We start from the raw sequence: 15597 nt of genomic DNA, 5'->3' as shown, positions 1-15597 counted from the left end.
CTCGTCTCACTTTAGCTCTGCCAGTCAGGATGGCCGAGCGGTCTAAGGCGCCAGACTCAAGGTGAAGTGCCTTCCCCAGGCAAGGGATTTCTGGTCTCCGAATGGAGGCGTGGGTTCGAATCCCACTTCTGACATAGGCTTTTATTTGAAGTGGCAATGGACAGACCCATCGCAGGGAAGTGGTTGTGCGAGAAAAGACGTCAAAATGGACACCGGTGAGGCTGACTGGCTATTTTCCAACACCAAGTCCTCCATGGAAGATTAGCTGATTTTACTCAACGGAACACAATGAAATCTCTTTTACTACAGACCTGACTATTTTTGCTACCACCCAAAATTCTGGCACAAGGTGTAATTGCATTCAGTTGAGAGCGGTGCCTTTGCCACTCCAGAGAGTGAAGACAGTCAGACAGCTAAAAGAAATGCTTGAGTTCAGCAGTGTTGAGGGCGTTTCAGCCGCAGTGTGATACAAAATAAGCAACAGTCTGGTCCACCTCCCTGTGCAGGGGGTATAGCTCAGTGGTAGAGCATTTGACTGCAGATCAAGAGGTCCCAGGTTCAAATCCTGGTGCCCCCTCAAACATGCACGCAAGCTGGCGTGCGCAAATTCGTTTGCCGTTTTTGTGTCAGCCTGGTAAACTGGTCACTCCGTGACCTGAAAGCAAATGCTTCAACTGAAAATGAAAGGACTGCTGAAAATGTGTCTCCTCAGTGTTTTCCGCAAAAAACACAAGATTCGAGCAGCTCGTCTCACTTTAGCTCTGCCAGTCAGGATGGCCGAGCGGTCTAAGGCGCCAGACTCAAGGCGAAGTGCCTTCCCCAGGCAAGGGATTTCTGGTCTCCAAATGGAGGCGTGGGTTCGAATCCCACTTCTGACATAGGCTTTTATTTGAAGTGGCAATGGACAGACCCATCGCAGGGAAGTGGTTGTGCGAGAAAAGACGTCAAAATGGACACCGGTGAGGCTGACTGGACCCCAACACCAAGTCCTCCATGGAAGATTAGCTGATTTTACTCAACGGAACACAATGAAATCTGCTCTTTTACTACTGACCTGACTATTTATGCTACCACCCAAAATTCTGGCACAAGGTTAAATTGCATTCAGTTGAGAGCGGTGCCTTTGCCACTCCAGAGAGTGAAGACAGTCAGACAGGTAAAAGAAATGCTTGAGTTCAGCAGTGTTGAGGGCGTTTCAGCCGCAGTGTGATACAAAATAAGCAACAGTCTGGTCCACCTCGCTGCGCAGGGGGTATAGCTCAGTGGTAGAGCATTTGACTGCAGATCAAGAGGTCCCAGGTTCAAATCCTGGTGCCCCCTCAAACATGCACGCAAGCTGGCGTGCGCAAATTCGTTTGCCGTTTTTGTGTCAGCCTGGTAAACTGGTCACTCCGTGACCTGAAAGCAAATGCTTCAACTGAAAATGAAAGGACTGCTGAAAATGTGTCTCCTCAGTCTTTTCCGCAAAAAACACAAGATTCGAGCAGCTCGTCTCACTTTAGCTCTGCCAGTCAGGATGGCCGAGCGGTCTAAGGCGCCAGACTCAAGGCGAAGTGCCTTCCCCAGGCAAGGGATTTCTGGTCTCCGAATGGAGGCGTGGGTTCGAATCCCACTTCTGACATAGGCATTTATTTGAAGTGGCAATGGACAGACCCATCGCAGGGAAGTGGTTGTGCGAGAAAAGACGTCAAAATGGACACCGGTGAGGCTGACTGGCTATTTTCCAACACCAAGTCCTCCATGGAAGATTAGCTGATTTTACTCAACGGAACACAATGAAATCTGCTCTTTTACTACTGACCTGACTATTTATGCTACCACCCAAAATTCTGGCACAAGGTTAAATTGCATTCAGTTGAGAGCGGTGCCTTTGCCACTCCAGAGAGTGATGACAGTCAGACAGGTAAAAGAAATGCTTGAGTTCAGCAGTGTTGAGGGCGTTTCAGCCGCAGTGTGATACAAAATAAGCAACAGTCTGGTCCACCTCGCTGTGCAGGGGGTATAGCTCAGTGGTAGAGCATTTGACTGCAGATCAAGAGGTCCCAGGTTCATATCCTGGTGCCCCCTCAAACATGCACACAAACTGGCCTGCGCAAATGCGTTTGCCCAACTGTTTTGCCGTTTTTGTGTCAGCCTGGTAAACTGGTCACTCCGTGACCTGAAAGCAAATGCTTCAACTGAAAATGAAAGGACTGCTGAAAATGTGTCTCCTCAGTCTTTTCCGCAAAAAACACAAGATTCGAGCAGCTCGTCTCACTTTAGTTCTGCCAGTCAGGATGGCCGAGCGGTCTAAGGCGCCAGACTCAAGGCGAAGTGCCTTCCTCAGGCAAGGGATTTCTGGTCTCCGAATGGAGGCGTGGGTTCGAATCTCACTTCTGACATAGGCTTTTATTTGAAGTGGCAATGGACAGACCCATCGCAGGGAAGTGGTTGTGCGAGAAAAGACGTCAAAATGGACACCGGTGAGGCTGACTGGACCCCAACACCAAGTCCTCCATGGAAGATTAGCTGATTTTACTCAACGGAACACAATGAAATCTGCTCTTTTACTACTGACCTGACTATTTATGCTACCACCCAAAATTCTGGCACAAGGTTAAATTGCATTCAGTTGAGAGCGGTGCCTTTGCCACTCCAGAGAGTGAAGACAGTCAGACAGGTAAAAGAAATGCTTGAGTTCAGCAGTGTTGAGGGCGTTTCAGCCGCAGTGTGATACAAAATAAGCAACAGTCTGGTCCACCTCGCTGCGCAGGGGGTATACCTCAGTGGTAGAGCATTTGACTGCAGATTAAGAGGTCCCAGGTTCAAATCCTGGTGCCCCCTCAAACATGCACGCAAACTGGCCTGCGCAAATGCGTTTGCCTAACTGTTTTGCCGATTTTGTGACAGCCTGGTAAACTGGTCACTCCGTGACCTGAAAGCAAATGCTTCAACTGAAAATGAAAGGACTGCTGAAAATGTGTCTCCTCAGTCTCCTCCGCGAAAAACACAAGCTTCGAGCAGCTCGTCTCACTTTAGCTCTGCCAGTCAGGATGGCCGAGCGGTCTAAGGCGCCAGACTCAAGGCGAAGTGCCTTCCCCAGGCAAGGGATTTCTGGTCTCCGAATGGAGGCGTGGGTTCGAATCCCACTTCTGACATAGGCTTTTATTTGAAGTGGCAATGGACAGACCCATCGCAGGGAAGTGGTTGTGCGAGAAAAGACGTCAAAATGGACACCGGTGAGGCTGACTGGCTATTTTCCAACACCAAGTCCTCCATGGAAGATTAGCTGATTTTACTCAACGGAACACAATGAAATCTCTTTTACTACAGACCTGACTATTTTTGCTACCACCCAAAATTCTGGCACAAGGTGTAATTGCATTCAGTTGAGAGCGTTGCCTTTGCCACTCCAGAGAGTGAAGACAGTCAGACAGGTAAGGTAAAAGAAATGCTTGAGTTCAGCAGTGTTGAGGGCGTTTCAGCCGCAGTGTGATACAAAATAAGCAACAGTCTGGTCCACCTCGCTGTGCAGGGGGTATAGCTCAGTGGTAGAGCATTTGACTGCAGATCAAGAGGTCCCAGGTTCAAATCCTGGTGCCCCCTCAAACATGCACGCAAGCTGGCGTGCGCAAATGCGTTTGCCATTTTTGTGTCAGCCTGGTAAACTGGTCACTCCGTGACCTGAAAGCAAATGCTTCAACTGAAAATGAAAGGACTGCTGAAAATGTGTCTCCTCAGTCTCCTCCGCAAAAAACACAAGCTTCGAGCAGCTCGTCTCACTTTAGCTCTGCCAGTCAGGATGGCCTAGCGGTCTAAGGCGCCAGACTCAAGGCGAAGTGCCTTCCCCAGGCAAGGGATTTCTGGTCTCCGAATGGAGGCGTGGGTTCGAACCCCACTTCTGACATAGGCTTTTATTTGAAGTGGCAATGGACAGACCCATCGCAGGGAAGTGGTTGTGCGAGAAAAGACGTCAAAATGGACACCGGTGAGGCTGACTGGACCCCAACACCAAGTCCTCCATGGAAGATTAGCTGATTTTACTCAACGGAACACAATGAAATCTGCTCTTTTACTACTGACCTGACTATTTATGCTACCACCCAAAATTCTGGCACAAGGTTAAATTGCATTCAGTTGAGAGCGGTGCCTTTGCCACTCCAGAGAGTGAAGACAGTCAGACAGGTAAAAGAAATGCTTGAGTTCAGCAGTGTTGAGGGCGTTTCAGCCGCAGTGTGATACAAAATAAGCAACAGTCTGGTCCACCTCGCTGCGCAGGGGGTATACCTCAGTGGTAGAGCATTTGACTGCAGATTAAGAGGTCCCAGGTTCAAATCCTGGTGCCCCCTCAAACATGCACGCAAACTGGCCTGCGCAAATGCGTTTGCCTAACTGTTTTGCCGATTTTGTGACAGCCTGGTAAACTGGTCACTCCGTGACCTGAAAGCAAATGCTTCAACTGAAAATGAAAGGACTGCTGAAAATGTGTCTCCTCAGTCTCCTCCGTGAAAAACACAAGCTTCGAGCAGCTCGTCTCACTTTAGCTCTGCCAGTCAGGATGGCCGAGCGGTCTAAGGCGCCAGACTCAAGGCGAAGTGCCTTCCCCAGGCAAGGGATTTCTGGTCTCCGAATGGAGGCGTGGGTTCGAATCCCACTTCTGACATAGGCTTTTATTTGAAGTGGCAATGGACAGACCCATCGCAGGGAAGTGGTTGTGCGAGAAAAGACGTCAAAATGGACACCGGTGAGGCTGACTGGCTATTTTCCAACACCAAGTCCTCCATGGAAGATTAGCTGATTTTACTCAACGGAACACAATGAAATCTCTTTTACTACAGACCTGACTATTTTTGCTACCACCCAAAATTCTGGCACAAGGTGTAATTGCATTCAGTTGAGAGCGGTGCCTTTGCCACTCCAGAGAGTGAAGACAGTCAGACAGGTAAAAGAAATGCTTGAGTTCAGCAGTGTTGAGGGAGTTTCAGCCGCAGTGTGATACAAAATAAGCAACAGTCTGGTCCACCTTCCTGTGCAGGGGGTATAGCTCAGTGGTAGAGCATTTGACTGCAGATCAAGAGGTCCCAGGTTCAAATCCTGGTGCCCCCTCAAACATGCACGCAAACTGGCCTGCGCAAATGCGTTTGCCTAACTGTTTTGCCGATTTTGTGACAGCCTGGTAAACTGGTCACTCCGTGACCTGAAAGCAAATGCTTCAACTGAAAATGAAAGGACTGCTGAAAATGTGTCTCCTCAGTCTCCTCCGCAAAAAACACAAGCTTCAAGCAGCTCGTCTCACTTTAGCTCTGCCAGTCAGGATGGCCGAGCGGTCTAAGGCGCCAGACTCAAGGTGAAGTGCCTTCCCCAGGCAAGGGATTTCTGGTCTCCGAATGGAGGCGTGGGTTCGAATCCCACTTCTGACATAGGCTTTTATTTGAAGTGGCAATGGACAGACCCATCGCAGGGAAGTGGTTGTGCGAGAAAAGACGTCAAAATGGACACCGGTGAGGCTGACTGGCTATTTTCCAACACCAAGTCCTCCATGGAAGATTAGCTGATTTTACTCAACGGAACACAATGAAATCTCTTTTACTACAGACCTGACTATTTTTGCTACCACCCAAAATTCTGGCACAAGGTGTAATTGCATTCAGTTGAGAGCGGTGCCTTTGCCACTCCAGAGAGTGAAGACAGTCAGACAGCTAAAAGAAATGCTTGAGTTCAGCAGTGTTGAGGGCGTTTCAGCCGCAGTGTGATACAAAATAAGCAACAGTCTGGTCCACCTCCCTGTGCAGGGGGTATAGCTCAGTGGTAGAGCATTTGACTGCAGATCAAGAGGTCCCAGGTTCAAATCCTGGTGCCCCCTCAAACATGCACGCAAGCTGGCGTGCGCAAATTCGTTTGCCGTTTTTGTGTCAGCCTGGTAAACTGGTCACTCCGTGACCTGAAAGCAAATGCTTCAACTGAAAATGAAAGGACTGCTGAAAATGTGTCTCCTCAGTGTTTTCCGCAAAAAACACAAGATTCGAGCAGCTCGTCTCACTTTAGCTCTGCCAGTCAGGATGGCCGAGCGGTCTAAGGCGCCAGACTCAAGGCGAAGTGCCTTCCCCAGGCAAGGGATTTCTGGTCTCCAAATGGAGGCGTGGGTTCGAATCCCACTTCTGACATAGGCTTTTATTTGAAGTGGCAATGGACAGACCCATCGCAGGGAAGTGGTTGTGCGAGAAAAGACGTCAAAATGGACACCGGTGAGGCTGACTGGACCCCAACACCAAGTCCTCCATGGAAGATTAGCTGATTTTACTCAACGGAACACAATGAAATCTGCTCTTTTACTACTGACCTGACTATTTATGCTACCACCCAAAATTCTGGCACAAGGTTAAATTGCATTCAGTTGAGAGCGGTGCCTTTGCCACTCCAGAGAGTGAAGACAGTCAGACAGGTAAAAGAAATGCTTGAGTTCAGCAGTGTTGAGGGCGTTTCAGCCGCAGTGTGATACAAAATAAGCAACAGTCTGGTCCACCTCGCTGCGCAGGGGGTATAGCTCAGTGGTAGAGCATTTGACTGCAGATCAAGAGGTCCCAGGTTCAAATCCTGGTGCCCCCTCAAACATGCACGCAAGCTGGCGTGCGCAAATTCGTTTGCCGTTTTTGTGTCAGCCTGGTAAACTGGTCACTCCGTGACCTGAAAGCAAATGCTTCAACTGAAAATGAAAGGACTGCTGAAAATGTGTCTCCTCAGTCTTTTCCGCAAAAAACACAAGATTCGAGCAGCTCGTCTCACTTTAGCTCTGCCAGTCAGGATGGCCGAGCGGTCTAAGGCGCCAGACTCAAGGCGAAGTGCCTTCCCCAGGCAAGGGATTTCTGGTCTCCGAATGGAGGCGTGGGTTCGAATCCCACTTCTGACATAGGCATTTATTTGAAGTGGCAATGGACAGACCCATCGCAGGGAAGTGGTTGTGCGAGAAAAGACGTCAAAATGGACACCGGTGAGGCTGACTGGCTATTTTCCAACACCAAGTCCTCCATGGAAGATTAGCTGATTTTACTCAACGGAACACAATGAAATCTGCTCTTTTACTACTGACCTGACTATTTATGCTACCACCCAAAATTCTGGCACAAGGTGTAATTGCATTCAGTTGAGAGCGGTGCCTTTGCCACTCCAGAGAGTGAAGACAGTCAGACAGCTAAAAGAAATGCTTGAGTTCAGCAGTGTTGAGGGCGTTTCAGCCGCAGTGTGATACAAAATAAGCAACAGTCTGGTCCACCTCCCTGTGCAGGGGGTATAGCTCAGTGGTAGAGCATTTGACTGCAGATCAAGAGGTCCCAGGTTCAAATCCTGGTGCCCCCTCAAACATGCACGCAAGCTGGCGTGCGCAAATTCGTTTGCCGTTTTTGTGTCAGCCTGGTAAACTGGTCACTCCGTGACCTGAAAGCAAATGCTTCAACTGAAAATGAAAGGACTGCTGAAAATGTGTCTCCTCAGTGTTTTCCGCAAAAAACACAAGATTCGAGCAGCTCGTCTCACTTTAGCTCTGCCAGTCAGGATGGCCGAGCGGTCTAAGGCGCCAGACTCAAGGCGAAGTGCCTTCCCCAGGCAAGGGATTTCTGGTCTCCAAATGGAGGCGTGGGTTCGAATCCCACTTCTGACATAGGCTTTTATTTGAAGTGGCAATGGACAGACCCATCGCAGGGAAGTGGTTGTGCGAGAAAAGACGTCAAAATGGACACCGGTGAGGCTGACTGGACCCCAACACCAAGTCCTCCATGGAAGATTAGCTGATTTTACTCAACGGAACACAATGAAATCTGCTCTTTTACTACTGACCTGACTATTTATGCTACCACCCAAAATTCTGGCACAAGGTTAAATTGCATTCAGTTGAGAGCGGTGCCTTTGCCACTCCAGAGAGTGAAGACAGTCAGACAGGTAAAAGAAATGCTTGAGTTCAGCAGTGTTGAGGGCGTTTCAGCCGCAGTGTGATACAAAATAAGCAACAGTCTGGTCCACCTCGCTGCGCAGGGGGTATAGCTCAGTGGTAGAGCATTTGACTGCAGATCAAGAGGTCCCAGGTTCAAATCCTGGTGCCCCCTCAAACATGCACGCAAGCTGGCGTGCGCAAATTCGTTTGCCGTTTTTGTGTCAGCCTGGTAAACTGGTCACTCCGTGACCTGAAAGCAAATGCTTCAACTGAAAATGAAAGGACTGCTGAAAATGTGTCTCCTCAGTCTTTTCCGCAAAAAACACAAGATTCGAGCAGCTCGTCTCACTTTAGCTCTGCCAGTCAGGATGGCCGAGCGGTCTAAGGCGCCAGACTCAAGGCGAAGTGCCTTCCCCAGGCAAGGGATTTCTGGTCTCCGAATGGAGGCGTGGGTTCGAATCCCACTTCTGACATAGGCATTTATTTGAAGTGGCAATGGACAGACCCATCGCAGGGAAGTGGTTGTGCGAGAAAAGACGTCAAAATGGACACCGGTGAGGCTGACTGGCTATTTTCCAACACCAAGTCCTCCATGGAAGATTAGCTGATTTTACTCAACGGAACACAATGAAATCTGCTCTTTTACTACTGACCTGACTATTTATGCTACCACCCAAAATTCTGGCACAAGGTTAAATTGCATTCAGTTGAGAGCGGTGCCTTTGCCACTCCAGAGAGTGATGACAGTCAGACAGGTAAAAGAAATGCTTGAGTTCAGCAGTGTTGAGGGCGTTTCAGCCGCAGTGTGATACAAAATAAGCAACAGTCTGGTCCACCTCGCTGTGCAGGGGGTATAGCTCAGTGGTAGAGCATTTGACTGCAGATCAAGAGGTCCCAGGTTCATATCCTGGTGCCCCCTCAAACATGCACACAAACTGGCCTGCGCAAATGCGTTTGCCCAACTGTTTTGCCGTTTTTGTGTCAGCCTGGTAAACTGGTCACTCCGTGACCTGAAAGCAAATGCTTCAACTGAAAATGAAAGGACTGCTGAAAATGTGTCTCCTCAGTCTTTTCCGCAAAAAACACAAGATTCGAGCAGCTCGTCTCACTTTAGTTCTGCCAGTCAGGATGGCCGAGCGGTCTAAGGCGCCAGACTCAAGGCGAAGTGCCTTCCTCAGGCAAGGGATTTCTGGTCTCCGAATGGAGGCGTGGGTTCGAATCTCACTTCTGACATAGGCTTTTATTTGAAGTGGCAATGGACAGACCCATCGCAGGGAAGTGGTTGTGCGAGAAAAGACGACAAAATGGACACCGGTGAGGCTGACTGGCTATTTTCCAACACCAAGTCCTCCATGGAAGATTAGCTGATTTTACTCAACGGAACACAATGAAATCTGCACTTTTACTACAGACCTGACTATTTTTGCTACCACCCAAAATTTTGGCACAAGGTTTAATTGCATTCAGTTGAGAGCGTTGCCTTTGCCACTCCAGAGAGTGAAGACAGTCAGACAGGTAAAAGAAATGCTTGAGTTCAGCAGTGTTGAGGGCGTTTCAGCCGCAGTGTGATACAAAATAAGCAACAGTCTGGTCCACCTCGCTGTGCAGGGGGTATAGCTCAGTGGTAGAGCATTTGACTGCAGATCAAGAGGTCCCAGGTTCAAATCCTGGTGCCCCCTCACACATGCACGCAAACTGGCCTGCGCAAATGCGTTTGCCTAACTGTTTTGCCGATTTTGTGACAGCCTGGTAAACTGGTCACTCCGTGACCTGAAAGCAAATGCTTCAACTGAAAATGAAAGGACTGCTGAAAATGTGTCTCCTCAGTCTCCTCCGCAAAAAACACAAGCTTCGAGCAGCTCGTCTCACTTTAGCTCTGCCAGTCAGGATGGCCGAGCGGTCTAAGGCGCCAGACTCAAGGCGACGTGCCTTCCTCAGGCAAGGGATTTCTGGTCTCCGAATGGAGGCGTGGGTTCGAATCCCACTTCTGACATAGGCTTTTATTTGAAGTGGCAATGGACAGACCCATCGCAGGGAAGTGGTTATGCGAGAAAAGACGTCAAAATGGACACCGGTGAGGCTGACTGGCTATTTTCCAACACCAAGTCCTCCATGGAAGATTAGCTGATTTTACTCAACGGAACACAATGAAATCTGCTCTTTTACTACAGACCTGACTATTTTTGCTACCACCCAAAATTCTGGCACAAGGTGTAATTGCATTCAGTTGAGAGCGTTGCCTTTGCCACTCCAGAGAGTGAAGACAGTCAGACAGGTAAGGTAAAAGAAATGCTTGAGTTCAGCAGTGTTGAGGGTGTTTCAGCCGCAGTGTGATACAAAATAAGCAACAGTCTGGTCCACCTCGCTGTGCAGGGGGTATAGCTCAGTGGTAGAGCATTTGACTGCAGATCAAGAGGTCCCAGGTTCATATCCTGGTGCCCCCTCAAACATTCACGCAAGCTGGCGTGCGCAAATGCGTTTGCCGTTTTTGTGTCAGCCTGGTAAACTGGTCACTCCGTGACCTGAAAGCAAATGCTTCAACTGAAAATGAAAGGACTGCTGAAAATGTGTCTCCTCAGTCTCCTCCGCAAAAAACACAAGCTTCGAGCAGCTCGTCTCACTTTAGCTCTGCCAGTCAGGATGGCCGAGCGGTCTAAGGCGCCAGACTCAAGGCGAAGTGCCTTCCCCAGGCAAGGGATTTCTGGTCTCTGAATGGAGGCATGGGTTCGAATCCCACTTCTGACATAGGCTTTTATTTGAAGTGGCAATGGACAGACCCATCGCAGAGAAGTGGTTGTGCGAGAAAAGACGTCAAAATGGACACCGGTGAGGCTGACTGGCTATTTTCCAACACCAAGTCCTCCATGGAAGATTAGCTGATTTTACTCAACGGAACACAATGAAATCTCTTTTACTACAGACCTGACTATTTTTGCTACCACCCAAAATTCTGGCACAAGGTGTAATTGCATTCAGTTGAGAGCGGTGCCTTTGCCACTCCAGAAAGTGAAGACAGTCAGACAAGTAAAAGAAATACTTGAGTTCAGCAGTGTTGAGGGCGTTTCAGCCGCAGTGTGATACAAAATAAGCAACAGTCTGGTCCACCTCGCTGTGCAGGGGGTATAGCTCAGTGGTAGAGCATTTGACTGCAGATCAAGAGGTCCCAGGTTCAAATCCTGGTGCCCCCTCAAACATGCACGCAAGCTGGCGTGCGCAAATGCGTTTGCCGTTTTTGTGTCAGCCTGGTAAACTGGTCACTCCGTGACCTGAAAGCAAATGCTTCAACTGAAAATGAAAGGACTGCTGAAAATGTGTCTCCTCAGTCTTTTCCGCAAAAAACACAAGATTCGAGCAGCTCGTCTCACTTTAGTTCTGCCAGTCAGGATGGCTGAGCGGTCTAAGGCGCCAGACTCAAGGCGAAGTGCCTTCCTCAGGCAAGGGATTGCTGGTCTCCGAATGGAGGCGTGGGTTCGAATCTCACTTCTGACATAGGCTTTTATTTGAAGTGGCAATGGACAGACCCATCGCAGGGAAGTGGTTGTGCGAGAAAAGACGACAAAATGGACACCGGTGAGGCTGACTGGCTATTTTCCAACACCAAGTCCTCCATGGAAGATTAGCTGATTTTACTCAACGGAACACAATGAAATCTGCACTTTTACTACAGACCTGACTATTTTTGCTACCACCCAAAATTTTGGCACAAGGTTTAATTGCATTCAGTTGAGAGTGTTGCCTTTGCCACTCCAGAGAGTGAAGACAGTCAGACAGGTAAAAGAAATGCTTGAGTTCAGCAGTGTTGAGGGCGTTTCAGCCGCAGTGTGATACAAAATAAGCAACAGTCTGGTCCACCTCGCTGTGCAGGGGGTATAGCTCAGTGGTAGAGCATTTGACTGCAGATCAAGAGGTCCCAGGTTCAAATCCTGGTGCCCCCTCAAACATGCACGCAAACTGGCCTGCGCAAATGCGTTTGCCTAACTGTTTTGCCGATTTTGTGACAGCCTGGTAAACTGGTCACTCCGTGACCTGAAAGCAAATGCTTCAACTGAAAATGAAAGGACTGCTGAAAATGTGTCTCCTCAGTCTCCTCCGCAAAAAACACAAGCTTCGAGCAGCTCGTCTCACTTTAGCTCTGCCAGTCAGGATGGCCGAGCGGTCTAAGGCGCCAGACTCAAGGCGACGTGCCTTCCTCAGGCAAGGGATTTCTGGTCTCCGAATGGAGGCGTGGGTTCGAATCCCACTTCTGACATAGGCTTTTATTTGAAGTGGCAATGGACAGACCCATCGCAGGGAAGTGGTTATGCGAGAAAAGACGTCAAAATGGACACCGGTGAGGCTGACTGGCTATTTTCCAACACCAAGTCCTCCATGGAAGATTAGCTGATTTTACTCAACGGAACACAATGAAATCTGCTCTTTTACTACAGACCTGACTATTTTTGCTACCACCCAAAATTCTGGCACAAGGTGTAATTGCATTCAGTTGAGAGCGTTGCCTTTGCCACTCCAGAGAGTGAAGACAGTCAGACAGGTAAGGTAAAAGAAATGCTTGAGTTCAGCAGTGTTGAGGGTGTTTCAGCCGCAGTGTGATACAAAATAAGCAACAGTCTGGTCCACCTCGTTGTGCAGGGGGTATAGCTCACTGGTAGAGCATTTGACTGCAGATCAAGAGGTCCCAGGTTCAAATCCTGGTGCCCCCTCAAACATTCACGCAAGCTGGCGTGCGCAAATGCGTTTGCCGTTTTTGTGTCAGCCTGGTAAACTGGTCACTCCGTGACCTGAAAGCAAATGCTTCAACTGAAAATGAAAGGACTGCTGAAAATGTGTCTCCTCAGTCTCCTCCGCAAAAAACACAAGCTTCGAGCAGCTCGTCTCACTTTAGCTCTGCCAGTCAGGATGGCCGAGCGGTCTAAGGCGCCAGACTCAAGGCGAAGTGCCTTCCCCAGGCAAGGGATTTCTGGTCTCCGAATGGAGGCGTGGGTTCGAATCCCACTTCTGACACAGGCTTTTATTTGAAGTGGCAATGGACAGACCCATCGCAGGGAAGTGGTTGTGCGAGAAAAGACGTCAAAATGGACACCGGTGAGGCTGACTGGACCACAACACCAAGTCCTCCATGGAAGATTAGCTGATTTTACTCAACGGAACACAATGAAATCTGCTCTTTTACTACTGACCTGACTATTTTTGCTACCACCCAAAATTCTGGCACAAGGTTAAATTGCATTCAGTTGAGAGCGGTGCCTTTGCCACTCCAGAGAGTGAAGACAGTCAGACAGGTAAAAGAAATGCTTGAGTTCAGCAGTGTTGAGGGCGTTTCAGCCGCAGTGTGATACAAAATAAGCAACAGTCTGGTCCACCTCGCTGTGCAGGGGGTATAGCTCAGTGGTAGAGCATTTGACTGCAGATCAAGAGGTCCCAGGTTCAAATCCTGGTGCCCTCTCAAACATGCACGCAAGCTGGCGTGCGCAAATGCGTTTGCCGTTTTTGTGTCAGCCTGGTAAACTGGTCACTCCGTGACCTGAAAGCAAATGCTTCAACTGAAAATGAAAGGACTGCTGAAAATGTGTCTCCTCAGTCTTTTCCGCAAAAAACACAAGATTCGAGCAGCTCGTCTCACTTTAGCTCTGCCAGTCAGGATGGCCGAGCGGTCTAAGGCGCCAGACTCAACGCGAAGTGCCTTCCTCAGGCAAGGGATTTCTGGTCTCCGAATGGAGGCGTGGGTTCGAATCCCACTTCTGACATAGGCTTTTATTTGAAGTGGCAATGGACAGACCCATCGCAGGGAAGTGGTTGTGCGAGAAAAGACGTCAAAATGGACACCGGTGAGGCTGACTGGACCACAACACCAAGTCCTCCATGGAAGATTAGCTGATTTTACTCAACGGAACACAATGAAATCTGCTCTTTTACTACTGACCTGACTATTTTTGCTACCACCCAAAATTCTGGCACAAGGTTAAATTGCATTCAGTTGAGAGCGGTGCCTTTGCCACTCCAGAGAGTGAAGACAGTCAGACAGGTAAAAGAAATGCTTGAGTTCAGCAGTGTTGAGGGCGTTTCAGCCGCAGTGTGATACAAAATAAGCAACAGTCTGGTCCACCTCGCTGTGCAGGGGGTATAGCTCAGTGGTAGAGCATTTGACTGCAGATCAAGAGGTCCCAGGTTCAAATCCTGGTGCCCCCTCAAACATGCACACAAACTGGCCTGCGCAAATGCGTTTGCCCAACTGTTTTGCCGTTTTTGTGACAGCCTGGTAAACTGGTCACTCCGTGACCTGAAAGCAAATGCTTCAAGTGAAAATGAAAGGACTGCTGAAAATGTGTCTCCTCAGTCTCCTCCGCAAAAAACACAAGCTTCGAGCAGCTCGTCTCACTTTAGCTCTGCCAGTCAGGATGGCCGAGCGGTCTAAGGCGCCAGACTCAAGGCGAAGTGCCTTCCCCAGGCAAGGGATTTCTGGTCTCTGAATGGAGGCATGGGTTCGAATCCCACTTCTGACATAGGCTTTTATTTGAAGTGGCAATGGACAGACCCATCGCAGGGAAGTGGTTGTGCGAGAAAAGACGTCAAAATGGACACCGGTGAGGCTGACTGGCTATTTTCCAACACCAAGTCCTCCATGGAAGATTAGCTGATTTTACTCAACGGAACACAATGAAATCTGCACTTTTACTACAGACCTGACTATTTTTGCTACCACCCAAAATTTTGGCACACGGTTTAATTGCATTCAGTTGAGAGCGTTGCCTTTGCCACTCCAGAGAGTGAAGACAGTCAGACAGGTAAAAGAAATGCTTGAGTTCAGCAGTGTTGAGGGCGTTTCAGCCGCAGTTTGATACAAAATAAGCAACAGTCTGGTCCACCTCGCTGTGCAGGGGGTATAGCTCAGTGGTAGAGCATTTGACTGCAGATCAAGAGGTCCCAGATTCAAATCCTGGTGCCCTCTCAAACATGCACGCATGCTGGCGTGCGCAAATGCGTTTGCCGTTTTTGTGTCAGCCTGGTAAACTGGTCACTCCGTGACCTGAAAGCAAATGCTTCAACTGAAAATGAAAGGACTGCTGAAAATGTGTCTCCTCAGTCTTTTCCGCAAAAAACACAAGATTCGAGCAGCTCGTCTCACTTTAGCTCTGCCAGTCAGGATGGCCGAGCGGTCTAAGGCGCCAGACTCAACGCGAAGTGCCTTCCTCAGGCAAGGGATTTCTGGTTTCCGAATGGAGGCGTGGGTTCGAATCCCACTTCTGACATAGGCTTTTATTTGAAGTGGCAATGGACAGACCCATCGCAGGGAAGTGGTTGTGCGAGAAAAGACGTCAAAATGGACACCGGTGAGGCTGACTGGCTATTTTCCAACACCAAGTCCTCCATGGAAGATTAGCTGATTTTACTCAACGGAACACAATGAAATCTCTTTTACTACATACTTGACTATTTTTGCTACCAATCAAAATTCTGGCACAAGGTGTAATTGCATTCAGTTGAGAGCGGTGCCTTTGCCTCCAGAGAGTGAAGACAGTCAGACAGGTAAAAGAAATGCTTGAGTTCAGCAGTGTTGAGGGCGTTTCAGCCGCAGTGTGATACAAAATAAGCAACAGTCTGGTCCTCCTCCCTGTGCAGGGGGTATAGCTCAGTGGTAGAGCATTTGACTGCAGATCAAGAGGTCCCAGGTTCAAATCCTGGTGCCCCCTCAAACA

At 49.0% G+C, this 15597-nt stretch overlaps 28 non-coding genes across 28 annotated transcripts; all 28 read left to right on the top strand.

Moving 5' to 3' along the window:
* Positions 1 to 23: 23 nt before the first annotated feature.
* Positions 24 to 134, top strand: trnal-caa. Its single transcript has 2 exons — positions 24 to 61; positions 89 to 134. It is a non-coding gene; the product is annotated as a tRNA-Leu (tRNA).
* A 371-nt stretch (positions 135 to 505) lies between these two features.
* trnac-gca lies at positions 506 to 577 on the top strand. The gene has a single exon. It is a non-coding gene; the product is annotated as a tRNA-Cys (tRNA).
* Positions 578 to 767: 190 nt separating this feature from the next.
* On the top strand, positions 768 to 878 carry trnal-caa. The gene is made up of 2 exons: positions 768 to 805; positions 833 to 878. It is a non-coding gene; the product is annotated as a tRNA-Leu (tRNA).
* A 370-nt stretch (positions 879 to 1248) lies between these two features.
* On the top strand, positions 1249 to 1320 carry trnac-gca. Its single transcript has one exon. It is a non-coding gene; the product is annotated as a tRNA-Cys (tRNA).
* A 190-nt stretch (positions 1321 to 1510) lies between these two features.
* trnal-caa lies at positions 1511 to 1621 on the top strand. Its single transcript has 2 exons — positions 1511 to 1548; positions 1576 to 1621. It is a non-coding gene; the product is annotated as a tRNA-Leu (tRNA).
* A 1405-nt stretch (positions 1622 to 3026) lies between these two features.
* trnal-caa lies at positions 3027 to 3137 on the top strand. The gene is made up of 2 exons: positions 3027 to 3064; positions 3092 to 3137. It is a non-coding gene; the product is annotated as a tRNA-Leu (tRNA).
* Positions 3138 to 3513: 376 nt separating this feature from the next.
* trnac-gca lies at positions 3514 to 3585 on the top strand. The gene has a single exon. It is a non-coding gene; the product is annotated as a tRNA-Cys (tRNA).
* Positions 3586 to 3775: 190 nt separating this feature from the next.
* On the top strand, positions 3776 to 3886 carry trnal-caa. Its single transcript has 2 exons — positions 3776 to 3813; positions 3841 to 3886. It is a non-coding gene; the product is annotated as a tRNA-Leu (tRNA).
* A 645-nt stretch (positions 3887 to 4531) lies between these two features.
* trnal-caa lies at positions 4532 to 4642 on the top strand. Its single transcript has 2 exons — positions 4532 to 4569; positions 4597 to 4642. It is a non-coding gene; the product is annotated as a tRNA-Leu (tRNA).
* A 371-nt stretch (positions 4643 to 5013) lies between these two features.
* trnac-gca lies at positions 5014 to 5085 on the top strand. The gene has a single exon. It is a non-coding gene; the product is annotated as a tRNA-Cys (tRNA).
* Positions 5086 to 5288: 203 nt separating this feature from the next.
* Positions 5289 to 5399, top strand: trnal-caa. Its single transcript has 2 exons — positions 5289 to 5326; positions 5354 to 5399. It is a non-coding gene; the product is annotated as a tRNA-Leu (tRNA).
* A 371-nt stretch (positions 5400 to 5770) lies between these two features.
* On the top strand, positions 5771 to 5842 carry trnac-gca. The gene has a single exon. It is a non-coding gene; the product is annotated as a tRNA-Cys (tRNA).
* A 190-nt stretch (positions 5843 to 6032) lies between these two features.
* Positions 6033 to 6143, top strand: trnal-caa. The gene is made up of 2 exons: positions 6033 to 6070; positions 6098 to 6143. It is a non-coding gene; the product is annotated as a tRNA-Leu (tRNA).
* Positions 6144 to 6513: 370 nt separating this feature from the next.
* Positions 6514 to 6585, top strand: trnac-gca. Its single transcript has one exon. It is a non-coding gene; the product is annotated as a tRNA-Cys (tRNA).
* Positions 6586 to 6775: 190 nt separating this feature from the next.
* On the top strand, positions 6776 to 6886 carry trnal-caa. Its single transcript has 2 exons — positions 6776 to 6813; positions 6841 to 6886. It is a non-coding gene; the product is annotated as a tRNA-Leu (tRNA).
* A 374-nt stretch (positions 6887 to 7260) lies between these two features.
* On the top strand, positions 7261 to 7332 carry trnac-gca. The gene has a single exon. It is a non-coding gene; the product is annotated as a tRNA-Cys (tRNA).
* Positions 7333 to 7522: 190 nt separating this feature from the next.
* trnal-caa lies at positions 7523 to 7633 on the top strand. The gene is made up of 2 exons: positions 7523 to 7560; positions 7588 to 7633. It is a non-coding gene; the product is annotated as a tRNA-Leu (tRNA).
* Positions 7634 to 8003: 370 nt separating this feature from the next.
* On the top strand, positions 8004 to 8075 carry trnac-gca. Its single transcript has one exon. It is a non-coding gene; the product is annotated as a tRNA-Cys (tRNA).
* A 190-nt stretch (positions 8076 to 8265) lies between these two features.
* On the top strand, positions 8266 to 8376 carry trnal-caa. The gene is made up of 2 exons: positions 8266 to 8303; positions 8331 to 8376. It is a non-coding gene; the product is annotated as a tRNA-Leu (tRNA).
* A 1134-nt stretch (positions 8377 to 9510) lies between these two features.
* On the top strand, positions 9511 to 9582 carry trnac-gca. The gene has a single exon. It is a non-coding gene; the product is annotated as a tRNA-Cys (tRNA).
* A 203-nt stretch (positions 9583 to 9785) lies between these two features.
* trnal-caa lies at positions 9786 to 9896 on the top strand. The gene is made up of 2 exons: positions 9786 to 9823; positions 9851 to 9896. It is a non-coding gene; the product is annotated as a tRNA-Leu (tRNA).
* Positions 9897 to 11019: 1123 nt separating this feature from the next.
* Positions 11020 to 11091, top strand: trnac-gca. The gene has a single exon. It is a non-coding gene; the product is annotated as a tRNA-Cys (tRNA).
* A 675-nt stretch (positions 11092 to 11766) lies between these two features.
* On the top strand, positions 11767 to 11838 carry trnac-gca. Its single transcript has one exon. It is a non-coding gene; the product is annotated as a tRNA-Cys (tRNA).
* A 203-nt stretch (positions 11839 to 12041) lies between these two features.
* trnal-caa lies at positions 12042 to 12152 on the top strand. Its single transcript has 2 exons — positions 12042 to 12079; positions 12107 to 12152. It is a non-coding gene; the product is annotated as a tRNA-Leu (tRNA).
* A 641-nt stretch (positions 12153 to 12793) lies between these two features.
* On the top strand, positions 12794 to 12904 carry trnal-caa. The gene is made up of 2 exons: positions 12794 to 12831; positions 12859 to 12904. It is a non-coding gene; the product is annotated as a tRNA-Leu (tRNA).
* Positions 12905 to 13536: 632 nt separating this feature from the next.
* Positions 13537 to 13647, top strand: trnal-caa. The gene is made up of 2 exons: positions 13537 to 13574; positions 13602 to 13647. It is a non-coding gene; the product is annotated as a tRNA-Leu (tRNA).
* Positions 13648 to 14017: 370 nt separating this feature from the next.
* trnac-gca lies at positions 14018 to 14089 on the top strand. The gene has a single exon. It is a non-coding gene; the product is annotated as a tRNA-Cys (tRNA).
* Positions 14090 to 15519: 1430 nt separating this feature from the next.
* trnac-gca lies at positions 15520 to 15591 on the top strand. The gene has a single exon. It is a non-coding gene; the product is annotated as a tRNA-Cys (tRNA).
* Positions 15592 to 15597: the final 6 nt, after the last annotated feature.

The sequence above is a fragment of the Alosa sapidissima genome, chromosome 8 (assembly GCF_018492685.1).
Source record: "Alosa sapidissima isolate fAloSap1 chromosome 8, fAloSap1.pri, whole genome shotgun sequence".
NCBI lineage: Eukaryota > Metazoa > Chordata > Actinopteri > Clupeiformes > Clupeidae > Alosa > Alosa sapidissima.
This window is presented reverse-complemented; position numbering and strand designations above follow the sequence as displayed.